The following is a 16,760-nucleotide window of genomic DNA, read 5'->3' on the forward strand; positions in this document are numbered from 1 at the left end:
GCGCTATTGCTTCTGAGCTAGCTATTGCTCAGCGCATCGTCGAACTGAAGCACAAGATTGACTATGAAAAGGCTCAGTTCAAGAAGCATGTGGCCACGCTCAGCGTGCAAGATGTCAAAAACTTCAAGATCATGTTGCACGAGCTCAAAGAAGCCTTTCACAAGAAGCGTGAAGAATCTCGAGGCTCTCGAGAGCGCATGAAGAATCTGGCTGACAAGTGTGTGCTAGCCTACAATGAGGCTGAGAAGCGCAAGGCTCTTGGTCGTCCTGGCATCAACCCCAGGATGGCTGCAAAGAAGAAGAAGCTATCAACTGTCCAACCTGCACCTTCAAGGCAGGATGAACCTCGCATAGTCTTCCCAAGCAGCATGACTGGCTCGAGGCCAAAGGCCATGTCAACCGCTTCAGAACAGAAGAAGACGAGGGCTGCAGAGGCTGAAGCCAGAAAAAGGAAAACCTCAGAAGCCTCTGATGCTGCTCCCTCCAAGAAGAAGCGCAAGATCAAGAAGAATCGGGCTACTCCCACAGAGCCCTTAGTTGTTGAACCTATCTCAGTGGTTCGCCCTGCATCTGAACACCAAGAACGACGGATGATTGTTCATGAGCCTGCTTCCACAGAGGCTTATGAAGCTGAAGACATTCCAGCAGTTGATACCATCACTGCTGAAGACATTGGTCACCATGACAATGTTGAAGATGATGACGTTCTTCCTCAAATCGAGCACAACTTGGTATCATCGCCTGTTCTCACGAACAGCGAAATCATCAGCATTGGTCGTCCTCTGACGCTAATTGCTCAGGATGCATCATGGGCTGATCGCCCACAACAACAAGACTCCCCCAGTACTCCCCAACAACAATAAGTCACACCACCTATGCAAGTTGAAGAGGATGAGGCCCAGCCAACTCCATCTCCAAAGGTGTCACCTATATTACAAAGGCTTCGCAAAGGGCCAAGGCCTCAAGCCCCTCTTCGAGTGTTCCAGAAGGAGAAGAGCACCACCAATCTATTGCACGTCAAGTGTTTCCAGATGCCACTCCAACTGTGAATACCTCCGTGTCTAAAGCCAAAGCTGCTGAAGACAATCTGGCTGCATCAGCCGATGACGAACAAGAAGAAGGACGTGTCCCTACTCCCCCCATTACTAAAGAAGTTGTTCCTGAAGTGAACGTGCCAGTGCCAGACCCACCAGCTCATCAAGTGGAGGTTGAAAATCTTGAGGCTGCCCCAACCAACACAAATGGAGCCCCTGACATTGTCATGACTGAAGCTAGTGTGGAGCCTGCACCAAACAATATGCCAGAAGCCAATGCTTCAACTGCTCCTGAAGCTTCTGTTGTGCAGCCTGAAGCCACTGTTATTTCCACTGCTCCTGTTACGCCACCAAGGCCCCATACAATTGAGCAAGCATACAGCCATGGCTAGCTAATCACTGTCAGATGGCCCGTTTTGGTTCCTCCGCCTCATGTCTCTGGTCCTCAGTTTGATTATCACATTGAGCATAGGCCTCAGGTCCAGAAACCAAAGCCAAGACTGCCAAGGTTTCCAGGTACTGCCACTTCTACAGGGTCCTTCAATGCAAATGGCTTCAAAAGCCACAACACCTTCTTTGACAGCGCAAAGAACTCCTACTCAAGGCCAAGAATATCATCTGATCGTTTCTGGAGTCATCAGCAGCGAAGCTATTACTCCTGCGTTCTGTATGATCAAGGGTGCATTTTCCCTCATATGCGCCTCAACACTGAAGCCATTGCAGGAGTGACATGCTTAGAAGAAGCACTTGACTGCTTTCGTGATGAAGGTCTGCTCAGCTTTGTGACAGACAAAGAACATTGGAATGAGGAACTTCTGCTTCAATTCTATGCTACCCTCCACATTCGCGGCTACAATAGGGATACAAAAACATGGGTTCTCGAGTGGATGACAGGAAATGTTCATCATGAAGCCAAAGCTCTTGACATCATTGAGCTTATAGGGTTATCCACTCTCGGAGAGCTGTACGAACCTGGTTGTCAACACCACCGCAATGCACTGGAGAGCATCTTCCATAAGCCAGAACCCAACATGAGCCAGATGTTGAGCATGATGAAGCCATTGCCACATGACGCTGAATACCCAAAGGAGTTCTTTGTTGATGACCTTGAGTATCTGCCGTGCACAATATATCACATCATAAGGCGGACTCTATGGCCTATCAAAGGGCATTCATCAGCTGCAAAACTTGAAGGAGCCATGAAGACATTGGTCTTTTACATCCTCAATGGCATCAGCTTCAATGCACAAGATTTCTTCCTCCGGCAACTGGCTGCATCTGGATCTGACCTTTTTGGTATGAAATTCTATGCTCCATGGGTCATGCGCCTCATCAAGCTACACTCTGCTATCAACTATCAGCCCTCTGCTCGCAATCATGTGATCTTTCTACCAGAGGTTGATATGTCAGTTGAAGCCATATACCCTGAGCCTGCCAAGAAGCCTCTTTGTCTTCAAAATGCTGACCACCAAAGCTTCACTCAGCCTATGGAAGGAGTCCAAGTTGTAACTCGTGTCTATCCGATGGCTGGAAACACTCGTCTGCCTCATCGTGCACCAACTGAAGCTATTGAGAGCATAATTGCTCAAAGGCCAAAGAAGCGCTCTCGGGTCCTAAATGACCGAGTACTTCTTGTGGCACTGCATCAGAAACAAGACAAGCATCACTTTTGGCTCAAGCGACAGATGCAAAGCCTCTTGGTGGACGTAAATCGCATTCGAAATCTTGCCACCAAGAATGCATTTGTCACTCACGAAACTTGTCGGCGATCATGGAAGAGTTTGACATTGCTCAGTGCTGAAGCAGATCTTCAAGATGATGGCTTCACTGAAAGATTCAAGTTTGACTCCACTCCTCCACGGAATGTTGTCCTACGTCGAACTCCATCCCTTGAAGACTCTGACTATTCTTCCTTCACGGCAACTGTGAATGCCAACGTGATCGATGATGAAGACGATGCTACTTCACCACCCCCTACTTCTGCACGCATCGACACTGCACCAAGTTCGTCTGCACCGCCAACCAACAATGACAACCCTGCTGCTTCACCTACTCCTCATGAGGACGAGTAGATGCTCTATGTCTTCAAACCTTTTTGGTCATTACTGACAAAAGGGGGAGAAGCATATGAGTTTGATAGTCTTCAAACGGGTTCATATGGGCGGTTGCTTTATATTTTGCCTAGTGGTTACAACTCTTGCTTTTGATACATTTCGTTCATTGAGTTGTAACACTTAAACTCGATGGTCGTCTGCTACTTATTTGCTCTTTCATGTGCGATGATAACTTCCGCACTTAGATCATTCTGCAGACGTCCATTTTCCATTATGCATGTCATTCTTTAAGTTATATCATTTCATGCATGATGAATTATCTTCATAAGTTGAAGAGGATCTCCACAAGTACAACCTGCCATGTGCATTTGCATTCCAAAAGCAAATTACTTATATGCACATCTTCAGGGGGAGCCCTTGCCACTTATGAAGACAATACCCTATCCTTTACAATTTCACATACTTCATTCCCGTTGAAAACTTCAACCAGTTTGTCATCAATCGCCAAAAAGGGGGAGATTGTAAGTGCATCTAGTGCCACCCCTAGTTTATTTGGAGTATTGACGACAAAGTTGGTTGAGGGACTAATGCGTTTGTGAGAATTGCAGGATAACGCAGGTAGTGTCCCTCATTGATTCGGTTTGCCTACCGGAGATGACCCCTAAAAATGTATGAAGACATTGACGACAATGGTGGTATGTGAAGATATACACATTGAAGACTATGACATGAGAAGACAATGAGTGAAGACTATGGAGCGCGAAGACTGTGTTGTTTCGTTGTTTCCTTTTCTTCTTTGTTGAGTCATAGGAACCACACTACTGTTAAGTGGGGTCCAACTGAACAAAGTCAGAATGACTAAAGTGATGCTCAACCCAAATCCTATGTCTTCGAGCGAAGACAATGTGAGCAAATCTTATCCAGAGCTGGATGAGTCATCTTTGCTTGTAGCCCAAGTAAAGTTGCTGTGTGTGTTTGAAATCTGACCGTTGGAACACGTGTCAGTTCCTTAGTGACCCAGGATCATTTCGGACATATCAGGTCGGGTTGCCTTGTGGCTATAAATAGCCCACCCCCTACACCATAAATTGGTGGCTGATCAGAGTTAGTTTACGGCTTTTGTCGTTTGAGAGCAACCCACCTCAAAGCCTTTGAGAGAGAGAAATCCTTGCGAGGACAAAGCCCAAACACCCAGAGCCAAAGAGTGTTAGGCATCACTGAAGTCTTTCTGTCCGTGTGACCTGAAGACTTATTACACTTGAGGACTGTGTATCCTCCAGCCGGTTAAGCGTCGCGTTCTGAGCATCCAAGAATCATTATGGATCGCCGGTGAACGAAGTCTGTGAAGGTTCGGAAGTCTACCTTGAAGACTTACTAGAGTGATTGGGCGAGGATTGTGTGTCCTTAGCTCAAGGGGAATAAGGTGAAGACGCGGTCTTCTGAGTTGAATCTCAGCCTCCCTAACCAGATGTACAGTTGTCACAGCAACTGGAACTGGTCCAACAAATCATGTGTCTTCAAAAAGTGACTGGTTCTATCCTCTAACTCCCCTTACCTTAAGTTTGTCTTCGTGAAGTCATTGCCTGTTTGCCATACCTGTTTGACTTCATTGCTTGACTGCTATCATTGATTGGCTTCATACTATCTTCCATCCTGATCCTTACTACCAAGCTTCTATTAGTCTTTGTACTCTCACATTATTGCATACTTGACTATGGCTTGCTTGTTGTAGTTTATCTTCCGCTGCATATCAATTAGGTCATTTCTATTGTTTGTCTTCGAAACTTCCACGTTTTGAAGACTTTGATAAAAATCGCCTATTCACCCCCCCTCTAGTCGATAACTAGCACTTTCAACGCCGTCCTGGGCTCCACGGTGACCTCCATCCTGCCGCTCCGCTGGTCTTGGTCTCGTTACACCGAAACGGTAACCTTTGCCTGATGCCTTGGCCTGTGCTTGCCCCTTTGCACCGAAGAGGAAACAAGGACACTGCACAGGCCGGCGCCCACGTGGCGCCTGCCTGGTCTCGATCGTCATGGCTTGCATCACGGGCACCTCGCGAGGTACCCTGCCTTGATCTCTCTGCCTCCTCGCGAGCCCGCCTGATGAGGCTGCTCCTGAGGAACCTTCCTGTCGTCCGCCCCGCGAGGCTTGGCCCCTCGCGAGGGTCTTGAGCTTGAGCTGATGAAGGTGGGCTGCACTGGGCCTCTGCTTGAGCCATGTCGTAGGCCGCAGGCAGGCAAGTCTAGGGACCCCCGTTCCCAGAACACCGACAGTAGCCCCCGGGCCCAAGGCGTGCCCGGACTTGGCTTAGCAGAGAAGCGAAGGGGCAAGTGCGAAGCGCCGCGGGCCCCAATAGCCTGCGGCTATGGGCGCCGCATGGCGATTGATTGGACGTGGGCGTCTCCGCTTCCCCACGACGCATCGGCAACTGCACGACTTGACAAGTCCCTGCATGCAAAAATGGGTCATGATTACCTGAGATCGTGGTGACCGACGATTGGCCTCCTCCGGACTATAAGTACGGGCGGGCGAGAGCCCCCGCTGTCCATCCCTTCCTGTTACTCGCTTTCTGCTTCACCTCTCCCCCTTGGATCGTCAGGCCTCATGGTGCCCACGAAGAGGTCTTCGGCCGCGGAGAAGGGGAAGGCCCGCCGGGAGGGGCCTGACTCTCCCCCAGCCAAGTGCGGCCGGGGCCGCCCCCGCAAGCATCCCGCAAATCCCGCGGAAACTGCCCGAGGCTTCGGTGGAGACCACTTGATCGGTGGGGGCAGATGCACTGTGGCCGCCCCCGCCCTCGGTTCCATTCTGCGGAGGTGCTACCGGAATTTGTCGTCTGGTCGGAGGATCCGTCCGGTACTTGGCTTCAGCTCCCTTGCTTCTTCGCTGGCGAGCTGCCAGCTGGTGCCACGAGCGGGCTCTGGCTCCAAGCAGACGGTTGCTGCAGCAGGGCCTCTTGGGTTGCGGTGGAAGTTTTCGTGGCCGGGAACATGGCGTTGACCCGCGGTTGGCAGACGTTTGCCCGCGCGCATGGTCTTGGCCAGCAATGCACTCTCCACTTCAAGTTTGATGGCGATGCCACCCTCTTCGTGGGGGTGTTCGGAGGAGATGGCCGCCGCACAGGGTGCTGCTCTGAAGGTGATGACGGCGGCCGCCCGCTCATTCTTGGCGATGGTGGCGGTGAAGACGAGGTCGGGCATGCGCCCGGCAGCGCCCGCAGCTCTTCAAGCTTCGACGACTCCCCTTCTGATGGCAGCTCCTCCAGCGGCGGCCGTGATCAGCCACTGCGCTGTCGCGCTCGCTTCGAGGGGGGAGGTGGATCGTCCCACCGCCGCGCCCAGGTGAAGCGTGCAGAGGAGACCGCTTGAGCTCTGGAAGATGACACAGATCTCCTTCTTCGTGCTGTAGACGGTCGAGCTGCGCCTATTTTGTTTCACCTGCATAGAGAGAAGTATGGAGCCCTGTGGGGGCGTGCTAGAGTTATTGCTTTTAATTATCATGATGTTCCTACTATTTCCATGCCATGCTATGGTGTTGTGTGCTCACGCGTAGGAACAACTTAGCTCGGTAGGAGAGATTCATTGCGGCGTCAACCTCGTGAGGCTTCGGTCGGAGTTTGTCATGGGTCTTCGAGGCCTGCAAGAAGGAACTTGCCGGAGGGTTAGGTCTTAGCCCCCGGTCGCGGGGGTGACGAGCTCGAGCCTGGCGCTCGCGTCGTGATGCCCATGGGGCATTGACTGGGAGGAGTGCTCCCGCAGCGAACCTAGGTCATGGAATCTCACAAAATTAAACCAGGCGATGCTCGCGAGGGTGCCCGCAGCCTCCCTCGCGAGGGTTGCGAAAAGGAAAGCAGATTCAAGTGAAGGGCAAAGACGGAAAACATGGGCTGGGCGCCACATAACACTAAAAGCAACTCCAACTAAAGCTTCAAAACAAAGAAGAACTAACCAACTCCAGAAAGCAAATGAAAAGCCGCGTCCGGCACCTAATCTAGTCTTCGACGTATTCTCACCAGTGTGGAGCTAAGTGCTGCCACTGGGTGTGGGCGGGAGGCCCCGAGGCCCAGGGGCGGCACTCCGGAGACTCTGGGGCATGTACATCCCCACTCATTATTACGTGAGAGTGTCACGGGCGGCGAGCTTCACAGGCATTGGCCTTCTTCACAGGCACTGGGCCTTTTCTTGAAAGGGGGGAAGCGAGCTTCACAGGCATTGGCCTTCTTCACAAGCATCGGGCCTTTTCCCAAAGCGGCAAGCTTCACGGGCATTGGCCTTCTTCACAGGCTCCGGGCCTTTTCCCAAAGCGGCAAGCTTCATAGGCATTGGCCTTCTTCACAGGCATTGGCCTTCTTCACACGCTTCGGGCCTTTTCCATAGGTACAGGGCCTCGCTCAAGGGTAGAACCTCCGGAGGTGTTGAATGTTCCACGCGTTTGGAATGGGCACCCCCTCCTGGGTCTCCAAGCGCGCGGAGCCGGGCCTGGAAACATGAACAACCTTGAATGGGCCCTCCCACATGGGAGAAAGCTTGTGCAGCCCCTCCCTGGAGAGAATCCGTCGGAGCACGAGGTCCCCTACCTCAAGAGTCCTGGGGGCGGATGTTGCGGCAGTGGTATCGTCGCAGCGCCTGTTGATATCCTGTCGCCCGTATGGCGTCCTGCTACGCCTCGTCGAACGCCACGACCCGCGCGGAATGACGCCTGACCTCGTGAGGGAGGATGGCCTCAACTCCGTAGACGAGGAAGAACGGGGTTTCACCGGTCGGCTTGGTCACGGTCGTGCGGATAGACCACAGCACATACTGGAGCTCGTCGTACCAGCCCCTGCCGTAGGCCTCCAGCTTCTTCTTGAAGGTCCTGGTTTTGAGGCCCCTCAGGACCTCCACGTTGGCTCGCTCAGCCTGGCCGTTGCTCCGAGGGTGTGCTACCGAAGCGTAGCATATCTGCATTCCAAGGTTAGCACAGTATGTTTTGAAGAGATTGCTGGTGAATTGCAAACCATTGTCGGTGATGATGCGGTTAGGCGCCCCGAATCGGCTCACGAGGCCCCTGATGAACTAGACTGCAGAGCCCGCTGGGATGGTGCGGACGGCTTCCACCTCAACCCACTTGGTGAACTTGTCCACGGCAACGTAGAGGTAGCGATAGCCCCCTAGCACCTGAGGGAATGGGCCCAGAATGTCTAGCCCCCAAACCGCGAATGGCCTTGCGAGGGGTATGGTCTGCAGGCCCTGCGCCGGCTGATGGATCTGCTTGGCGTGGAATTGGCAGGCTTCACAAGCCTTCACAAGCTCGACGACGTCATTGAGTGTCGTGGGCCAATAGAACCCACTGTGGAACGCCTTGCAGACGAGGGTCCGTGATGATGAGTGGTGCCCACAGTCTCCATCGTGTATGTCTGCCAACAGCTCCTTCCCCTGCTCCCTGGAAATGTAGCGCAGGGACACGTCGTTTGGTCATTTTCGATAGAACTCTCCGTCTTGGATGCAGTAGGTCGAGCTCTCTGTCTTGGATGCACCGAAGGGGAAACAAGGACAATGCGCAGGTCGGCGCCCGCCTGGTCTCGATCGTCATGGCTTGCGTCACGGGCACCTCGCGAGGTACCCTGCCTTGATCTCTCTGCCTCCTCGCGAGCCCACCTGATGAGGTTGCTCCTGAGGAAGCTTCCTGTCGTCTGCCCCGCAAGGCTTGGGCCCTCGCGAGGGTCTTGAGCTTGAGTTGATGAAGCTGGGCCGCACTGGGCCTCCGCTTGAGCCATGCCGCAGGCCGCAGGCAGGCAAGTCTTGGGACCCTCGTTCCCAGAACGCCGACATACACCGAAGCCGAAGCCAGAGAGGCATGCAAAGACGCCATCGACCTGCTCGAAGAAGCGCGCCTTCTGGCACTTAGCCGTTCGGCTATCTACCAGCAAGGCCTTAGGCACTACCACAGCAAGAAGATCAAGCCCCTCGCATTCCGCGAGGGCGACCTCGTCCTCCGACTCGTCCAAGAGCAGGCAGGCTAGCACAAGTTGTCCCCTCCATGGGAGGGCCCATTCATCGTGAGCAGGGCCTTGCGCGATCGCAACACCTAATACCTCATCGACGCGCGCAAGTCAAAGAAGTGCAAGAAGGACACCGCCGGTGAAGAAACGACTCGGCCGTGGAACGCAGAACTCCTACGCCCGTTTTACAGTTAGCTGCACGAGTGTATGTATTGTCGCCTTTTGTAAACGCATGAAACTACGGGGTCCCCGAACGAGACTCGGGGGCTGCCTTTTGTCGACCAATTTATTGCTTCCTTATTTTTTCTGCATCATTTCACCACTGAACCCGGCCACCGGTCCGACTCGCTCGACCCGGGGGCTCGGGGGCAGGCCGGCTCGGTCGCCACCCCGCCGCCTCACTTAGTGATTCCTGACAAAGTTGGGATGCCATGGCCCCCCACTTCGCCCTAAAACCGCATATCCAGCTTTGGCAGTCGGCGGGCAAGCACAACGGGCCAAAGCTCCTTTATGCTACATACACTAAGCCAAAGGCCGCCGGGTCGATCAACCCGGCCTGTCGCTCATCAGAAAAGTAGACGCACGGCCGGCTGCTCGCCAACCGGCTAAGCCGGATTGCCGCCAGCCGGCCCAGTGGGTGTTTCGCTCGCACTCAACGCTTCTAAGGACCCAAATCCTGCGCGCTCCTCTCAAAGGATCGAACTCCTTGTCACGGACCGGAGCCTCGGCCGTCTGACTCGTGGGGGGGGGGTTAGTGGGGGAAAACACGCATGAAATCGGTTCAGAAAAGAAGAAGGCAAAGAGTAAAAGAGCACTCACGACATTTACACATAAATACTTAAAGGCCCACGGCCCGAGTTAATTACACCCGAACAAACCCCAGTGGGTGGGTGGACCTGCTACTTAACAAAATTCTACTTAAGGTATCTCAGGCATCTCCAGTGCCGCGTCGTGACGTCGACGGCTCTCCCCTGGCGGCCTCCGGGTCCGGCGAGGCACCAGTGTCCTCCCCGGCGTTCGCATCACCGTAGACGCCTGTCTCCTCCGAGCTCCCCTCCGGATCGCGAAGAAGCAAGCCGTAGTCGTCGCCGTCGATGACCCTGCCGTCTTCCATCCGCTCCGGATGGAACTCGTCGTGGAAGGCGAACTCGGCGATGTAGCTGGCCCGGGAGGCGATCCGGCCGGCTTGCTCCTGCAGCAACTCCTCCAAACCGGCGTGCTGGCCCATCAGCGCGTCCAGCTGAAGATCCGGATGCCAAGACAGCGTGAACTGATGCGCCATCTTAGCACCGGCATGGGCAGCGAAAACAGGCCACTCGCCAAGGCGGTCCGGGCCCATCTCCAACCAACGTGCCAGGCGCGAGAAGCTGCGCAAATGGGCGGAGTCCGGCCACTAGGTCGTCGTCATCGCGGTGCCAGCCTGGGACAGCCGCTCCATCTGCGTCCCCAGGACCCGCAGGCGGGCCTCAGCAGTGGCAATGATCTCCGGGAAGGTCCAGGCCGTCCACGGATCTGTCCTAGACCCGACAACGCCGGTCGGGTCGTGCTGGTAGCGGACGGCTTTCTCCGCCAGTCGCTGCTTCTCCGGGAAGGCCCCTGCCGCAAAAGAAGAAGCAAGTTACAAGAACAACAAGGAAGAGAAGCCGGATCCTGACCCGGCAAACTACAAGAAGCAGCACTTACTGGAGAAGGACTCTTCCAGGTGCTGCGCCTCGAGCAAAATACCACACCGCTCCCGCTCCATGACGCGGTCGCGCTCCCCGAGTGCCTTCTCCAGATCGGCCGCCTTAGCAAGGGCCGCCTTCAGCTTGGCGTCCTTGTCTTCGGCGGCCTTCTCGGCCGCCTCGTGGCGGCGAGTCTCGTTCATGACGAGCCTCCTCGGCCGCGGCAGCCTGCTCCTGCAGGCGATCCACCTCGGCCTGGAGCCGGCCCTTGTCGTCGGCCAGCTGTCCGCGCTGTTGGTCCACCTCGACCAGGGCCTGCTGCGTCTCCACCACTTCGCGGCCTCCGCCTTAAGGAGCTCCACCTCGACCTCGAGGAGGCTCTGGTGACCCGCCAGCTACTCATGCAGCCGGTTGGCCTCATGAAGAGACCGTCGGGCCGCGGCCACCTCCGCCCTCGCCTGCGCCGCCTCGACGCCAAGACGGCCAGCATCAGCAACAAGCTAGTCGTAATGATGACCGGCCCGGAGCAGCCGGGTCCGCCAAGACAGCACCTCGGCTGCAAAGAAGAAAGGTTCAGCAGAAGAAAAAAAAGGTAAGACTTAAGATTTGGCCCAACTACTACGTAGTTGGCCCGAATCTCGGGGGCTACACCCAGTGGATGCGCTAGCGCGCCCCCACTAGAAAAAAGCACGAACGTACCTGCGGCGACGCGAAGCTCCTCCTCCTTGGCAGCAAGTTGCTCCTTGAGCTCCCGGTGCTTGCCCAGGAGACGGTTGAAGGCGGCAACCCGGAAGGCATCAAGATGCTGAAAAAAGACAGAAGTCAGAACAAGGCCCAGCGATCTAAAGATTCGACCCAACTACTATGTAGTTGGCCCGAACCTAGGGGGCTACATCCAGTGGGTGCGCTGGCGCGCCCCCACAAAGAAGAAATTACAAGGAAACAAAAGAAGGAAGACTTAATAGAACGGCGCACTCCAGGTCGTGCGTCTGCTCCACCTCGGCCTGGGAGAAAGCCTCCAGCCGCTCCATCCGGCCTCGTAGGCGGCAGCTGACGGCATCCAGCGCTGCCTCCTCCTGGGTCTGAGGCCCGAAGACGGTCGCACCCCCGCTCCGCACGGGCTGCAGCACGGCAGCTCGACGCCCACCCTGCCAGGGCACCAAGACGTGCCCCCCACTGGCCGCTTGCGACGCGGCCAGCACCTCCTCCGACGCCCCTCCAGGCGCCGACAGCGACCCAAATATTGGGACGCTCTGCGTCGCCACCTCAGGCACCGTCACCTGCGGTGCCTCCTCCATAGCCGACGGTGCCTCCGCCGCCGCCGCCCGTGGCGTCTCCTCCAGGACGACGCCGCCTCCACCACCATCAGCCCCCGCGCGCTCGACCACGTCGGCTCGCGGCGGGGTGTCGCCCCCCACCTCCACGACCTCCTGGTCGAGGATCACCACCTCAGCCCGGCCCCCACGACCGCGCTCCATCACCGACGATGGCTCAAAAACCGTCGCCGCCACCACCCTGCCCTCCGGCATCTCGCACCAGGCCGGCTCCACGCCGGATCGCTCCCATGCCGCCACCGCGTCGGTCCAAGCCTGGACCGACGCTGCCTCCAGCTCCGCCTCGGCCCGGTTCCTGTCCTGCCAGGCTAAGGCCTCGGCGTCGTTCGGGTCTAGGCCGAGGTCTGAGTCGCCCCGTCCCTCCTCCCCGGCCAGGCCGGCAAGGTCGGATCGGCTCCTGCGAAACGCGGCCCCTTCGGCGGCCGCAGCCTCCGCCTACGCCCGCGCCAGCGCGATGGGCGACCTGAAGAAGAAGGCAGAATAAGTGAAAAAGAGACAAGACTGGCTCAAGAAATCCAGGCGCAAGCAGGAAATGAAACTTACCCGTCAAGACCGGGACCGGGGTCGGCCTCCCGCGCTTCTTCTTGGTCGGACTCCCAGGCTCGGCCGGGTCCGCCGCGCGCTTCGAGGCCCGAGGTCGCGGCGCGATGTTGTCCTTTCCATGCGTGCGGCTCGGCATCGCCCGATGCCTTCCCCCGGCTCCGCCCGCGTCGCTGCCTCCCCCGCCCAACGCCGCTACACCAACAACCGGTGTCAGCGTCGCCTACACCACGACATGATCAACAATTCAAGGCAAAATGAAGAAGGAAATGTGCAAGATTTACCAGCACGACGCCTAGCGCCGGCATCGGACTCGGCCACCTACTCGCCACCTTGGGCCGCGGGCTCCTCTGGTGCCACCGGCGCCACCTGCGACGGGAGCCCGGGCGTAAGGATGCTGGCTTGCGTTCAAGAGAATCTGCCACGTCGCGTCGGGACGAATAAGAAGATGCGCGGCAGCAAAGTAAGAAGACCAGACACTCACCTGCGGCGCCGGGTTCGACTGGCTATATGGCGCCTTGCCGAATCGCTAGTCCTCTCCAAGGTTGGCCTTGGAGATGTCGTTGACGCCGCGCGCGACCTGCTTCGCAGACAGCCGCGTCGACCCCATTTGGTTGGGGTCCTGCAGGCCCATCATCTCGCCGATGAGGCAGGAGCGCCTCTGAAGCGGAAGGACCCGGTGGGTGATGAACGCGGCGAGGAGGTCCGTGCCGGTGATCCCCTCATACATCCTCATCACCGTCACCCGCTTGTAGAGGTTGACGATCTCCTGCGATGGGTGCTGGAGCGAGTAGCCCCAGTTCATCTTCGCCCGCGGCGACGCGATGACGAAGGGCGGAAGTTTGATATGGTCTGCGCCATGGTTGCGGACGTAGAAGAAGGAATTCTGCCACTTTTTGGCAGAATCCTCAAGCGGGATCTTGGGGAAATCCGCCCCCGACCGATTCGAGATTACGGCGGCGCCGCAGTTGGCGAACTCCCTGGCCGACGGGCCCTGCTGCTTCAAGGAGAAGAAGCGCGCCCAGAGGTCGATCATCGGCTCGACCCCCAGGTACCCCTCGCACAGGGTCACGAAGCCGGAGAGTTGGACGATGGCGCCGGCGCGAAGATGGTGCAGTTGAAGCCCGAAGAACTCCAAGAACGCGCGGAAGAAGGTGCTCACTGGCAGCCCGAACCCGCACTTGAAATGTGTAAGAAAGACGACGCGCTCCTGCCCCTCGGGCCGGGGCCTATGCTCACCGCGCGGTAGGCGGACGCCGACGTCCGTCTCCCGCAGCAGGCGCCACGAAGCTTGAAGCTGCGTGATGTCCTCGCTGGTGACGTTGGAGCCCATCCAGGAGCCTGAAGGCAGCGTCATGGACAGAAGCAGGAAGAAGAAGAAGAAGAATGATGGAGGAAGCTCTGCTCGGGGCTGCGGGCGCAGCTGTGCATCGGTGGCAAAGAGCAGAGCAGGATCAGGGGGACAGGAGGGCGCGAGCGAGAATGGTGTCCGTCGCCCCCTTGCACCCCTCAATTTATAACCCCCGGTTCAAACATGGGGAAGTGGGATCGTCTACACGCGCCTGTTCCACTACCCCGCAATAAGTGCGCACGTACGCACGCACTAACTGCTCGAGGTGATGCAACCGGGCCCCAGACGCCACAATAAATCCGCGCGCATGGCCCAAGGGCGCACGGTGGCGGGCCCCCGGCCCGTCGCCCGGTCCCGTCACGCGCGTGGCCTGTCAGGCCCCTCCGATTGCCGGGCGCCACGTGGCGCCTGCATGAAGCCCAAGGGATTGCCTCAAGATTCGACGGACTCCTCAGTTCCCGCCACGACCGGGATGCCGCGATCCGGTTTCCGAGAAAACCGGCACACAGTGGGTGTTGCCGGACCCGACACTCGTAGAATCCGCCTTGCTCAAGGGGGAAACTGCGAACGCCCACTCATCAGAAGAAGGCAGACCTTCACAGCTTTGGGAACTACTGTCGAGGGGATGAACCCCGGGCAGGCAACGGAACCCGGAGCCTTTTCAAAAATAGCGGGGCCCGCATCACCCCGCAAATTGGCACACGCCTGGCCGGGTCGCTCGACCCGACAAGGCCCGCAACCCGGCCAAACTCTCTGACCCGGCAAGGTACGTCAACCCGGCCACAACAACTGGCGCAAGACAACTCAACCCGGCGCAACCAAGGCTTCCCCAGCAAGCCAGCCCCACCCGTGGCGTCCACAGCAACCCAGCCACGGGTCAGCTCCCATCCCATCCAGGCCGTACGATGGGACGAGACCTCAGCCACCGATGACCAAGACAACAGTGTTTCCACCCATGCCTGTGGTCAGCCGGGGCGTGGCAAAAGTGCCCCTAACCTACACACTAACCAAGGCTGGCGTGGCAACAGTGCTTCCGCCCTCACCGCTGACGACAGCAAGCGGCAGCCTGACGGAGAGCACTGTACACGACTCGACTCGTCCACGCCCGGACGATCGACAAGACGGCGCACAGTCCCCCTAGGCACGCGGGGCCCGCACCTAGGGGAACCCGGCAAACCACAAGCCCGCAAGCGGGACCCAGGCCGGTGTCCTAGACACCGACAATACGGACCCACCGACTCGGTGTATTACCATTGTAATCCTGGGTGGGCTGATCTATAAAACCCCCCAGGAACCCACGCCTACGAAGGGAGGTAAGAAACTGAAGCACGAGCAAGCATAGGACTAACCACCCAACAGCAGTACCGGAGAGATGGAGCAGCCCAAGCCTTGGCCAGCTTCCTTCCTCCTCCACACACCTCCAGGAGCAACATTGTATTATCAATCATCCAACCAAACTCGGCAGGACTAGGGGTGTTATCTCTCTGGAGAGCTCCGGACATGGGTATGTCCGCGTCCCGCGCCCGCGCTTGCCAACCTTGCCTCTGGAGCCCACCAGCGCCCTCGAGCCTCCTCCTCTATTTAGCCATCCCTTGGCATCTGCCGTGCGCCCACCACAACAGAGTCTGAGGAGAAGGTTAAACTGATTCGCGATAGACTCAAGGTAGCCCAGTCCAGACAGAAGAGCTTTGCGGATTCTAAACGCAAGGAGATAGTTTACGAAGTCAGAGACAGAGTTTATCTTCGTGTGTCCCCACTTCGAGGAGTTAAGTAATTTGGAGTTAAGGGAAAGTTAGCACCACGTTTTGTGGGACCATACAAAGTTTTGGAACGTATGGGAGAAGTTGCTTACAAGTTGGAATTGCCCGAAGGATTGTCAGGAGTTCATGATGTGTTTCATGTTTCCCAGTTGAAGAGGTGCCACGCAGAGATGGCCGATATCCCTCTGAGAGATACCGTGCCACTGGAAGCGATTCAGTTCGATAGAGATTTGACCTACGAGGAGAAACCAGTCAAGATTCTCGAGTATGCCAGCCGAGTCACACGCAGAAAAGTTATCAAGTTTTGCAAAGTTCAGTGGAGCCACCATACCGAGGATGAAGCCACCTGGGAACGAGAGGAGGACTTATGGAAGGACCACCCTCACCTATTTTCTAGCCAACCCGAATCTCGAGGGCAAGATTCATCTTAAGGGGGGTAGGTTTGTAACATCCCAAATTTTCAATTTGGAATGTTATACATTAGATCATCATTGCGTATCATATTTTATTGCATTTTGGCTTGATCCTAGAAATTCTACGCAACTCAAGGACCCACGGAGAGAGTTGGGGATTTCGTTATTTTCATATTTGAGTTTTCTCAAATTTTGAAAAGAGGATCGTTTGATTTTATTTTTTTTCTCTTTGAATATTTATTATATGAAAATAAAAGAGAGGGGATAAAATGACTTTCCCAAACTAAAGAAATATTGGGGGTTAACTATTAAAATCAAATAAGATGTTTATTCGGAGTTTTATTGCTATTTTATTTGAATTAGGAAAAAAATCATTTTTCAAAATTGCATTAGAGGCCCAAATAAATGTGCACTTTGTCCGCTATATTTTTAGAGGGCGGGGAAAATTCATTTCAGGATTTTTGGAGTCCATTTAGTATTTCTTTTCTTCGTTTTTTTGCGCGGAATTATTTTTAAAAAATCCCACCGACTTAGCCGAGTCGTGCCCAACTAGAACTCCAGCCCGGCCGGCTCTTTACGAGGCAAGGCCCAAGCCGCCGAAACCCCAGCCCCGCCCCAGCCATGCACCCC

This window comes from Triticum dicoccoides, chromosome 2B, assembly GCF_002162155.2.
Source record: "Triticum dicoccoides isolate Atlit2015 ecotype Zavitan chromosome 2B, WEW_v2.0, whole genome shotgun sequence".
NCBI classification, from domain to species: domain Eukaryota; kingdom Viridiplantae; phylum Streptophyta; class Magnoliopsida; order Poales; family Poaceae; genus Triticum; species Triticum dicoccoides.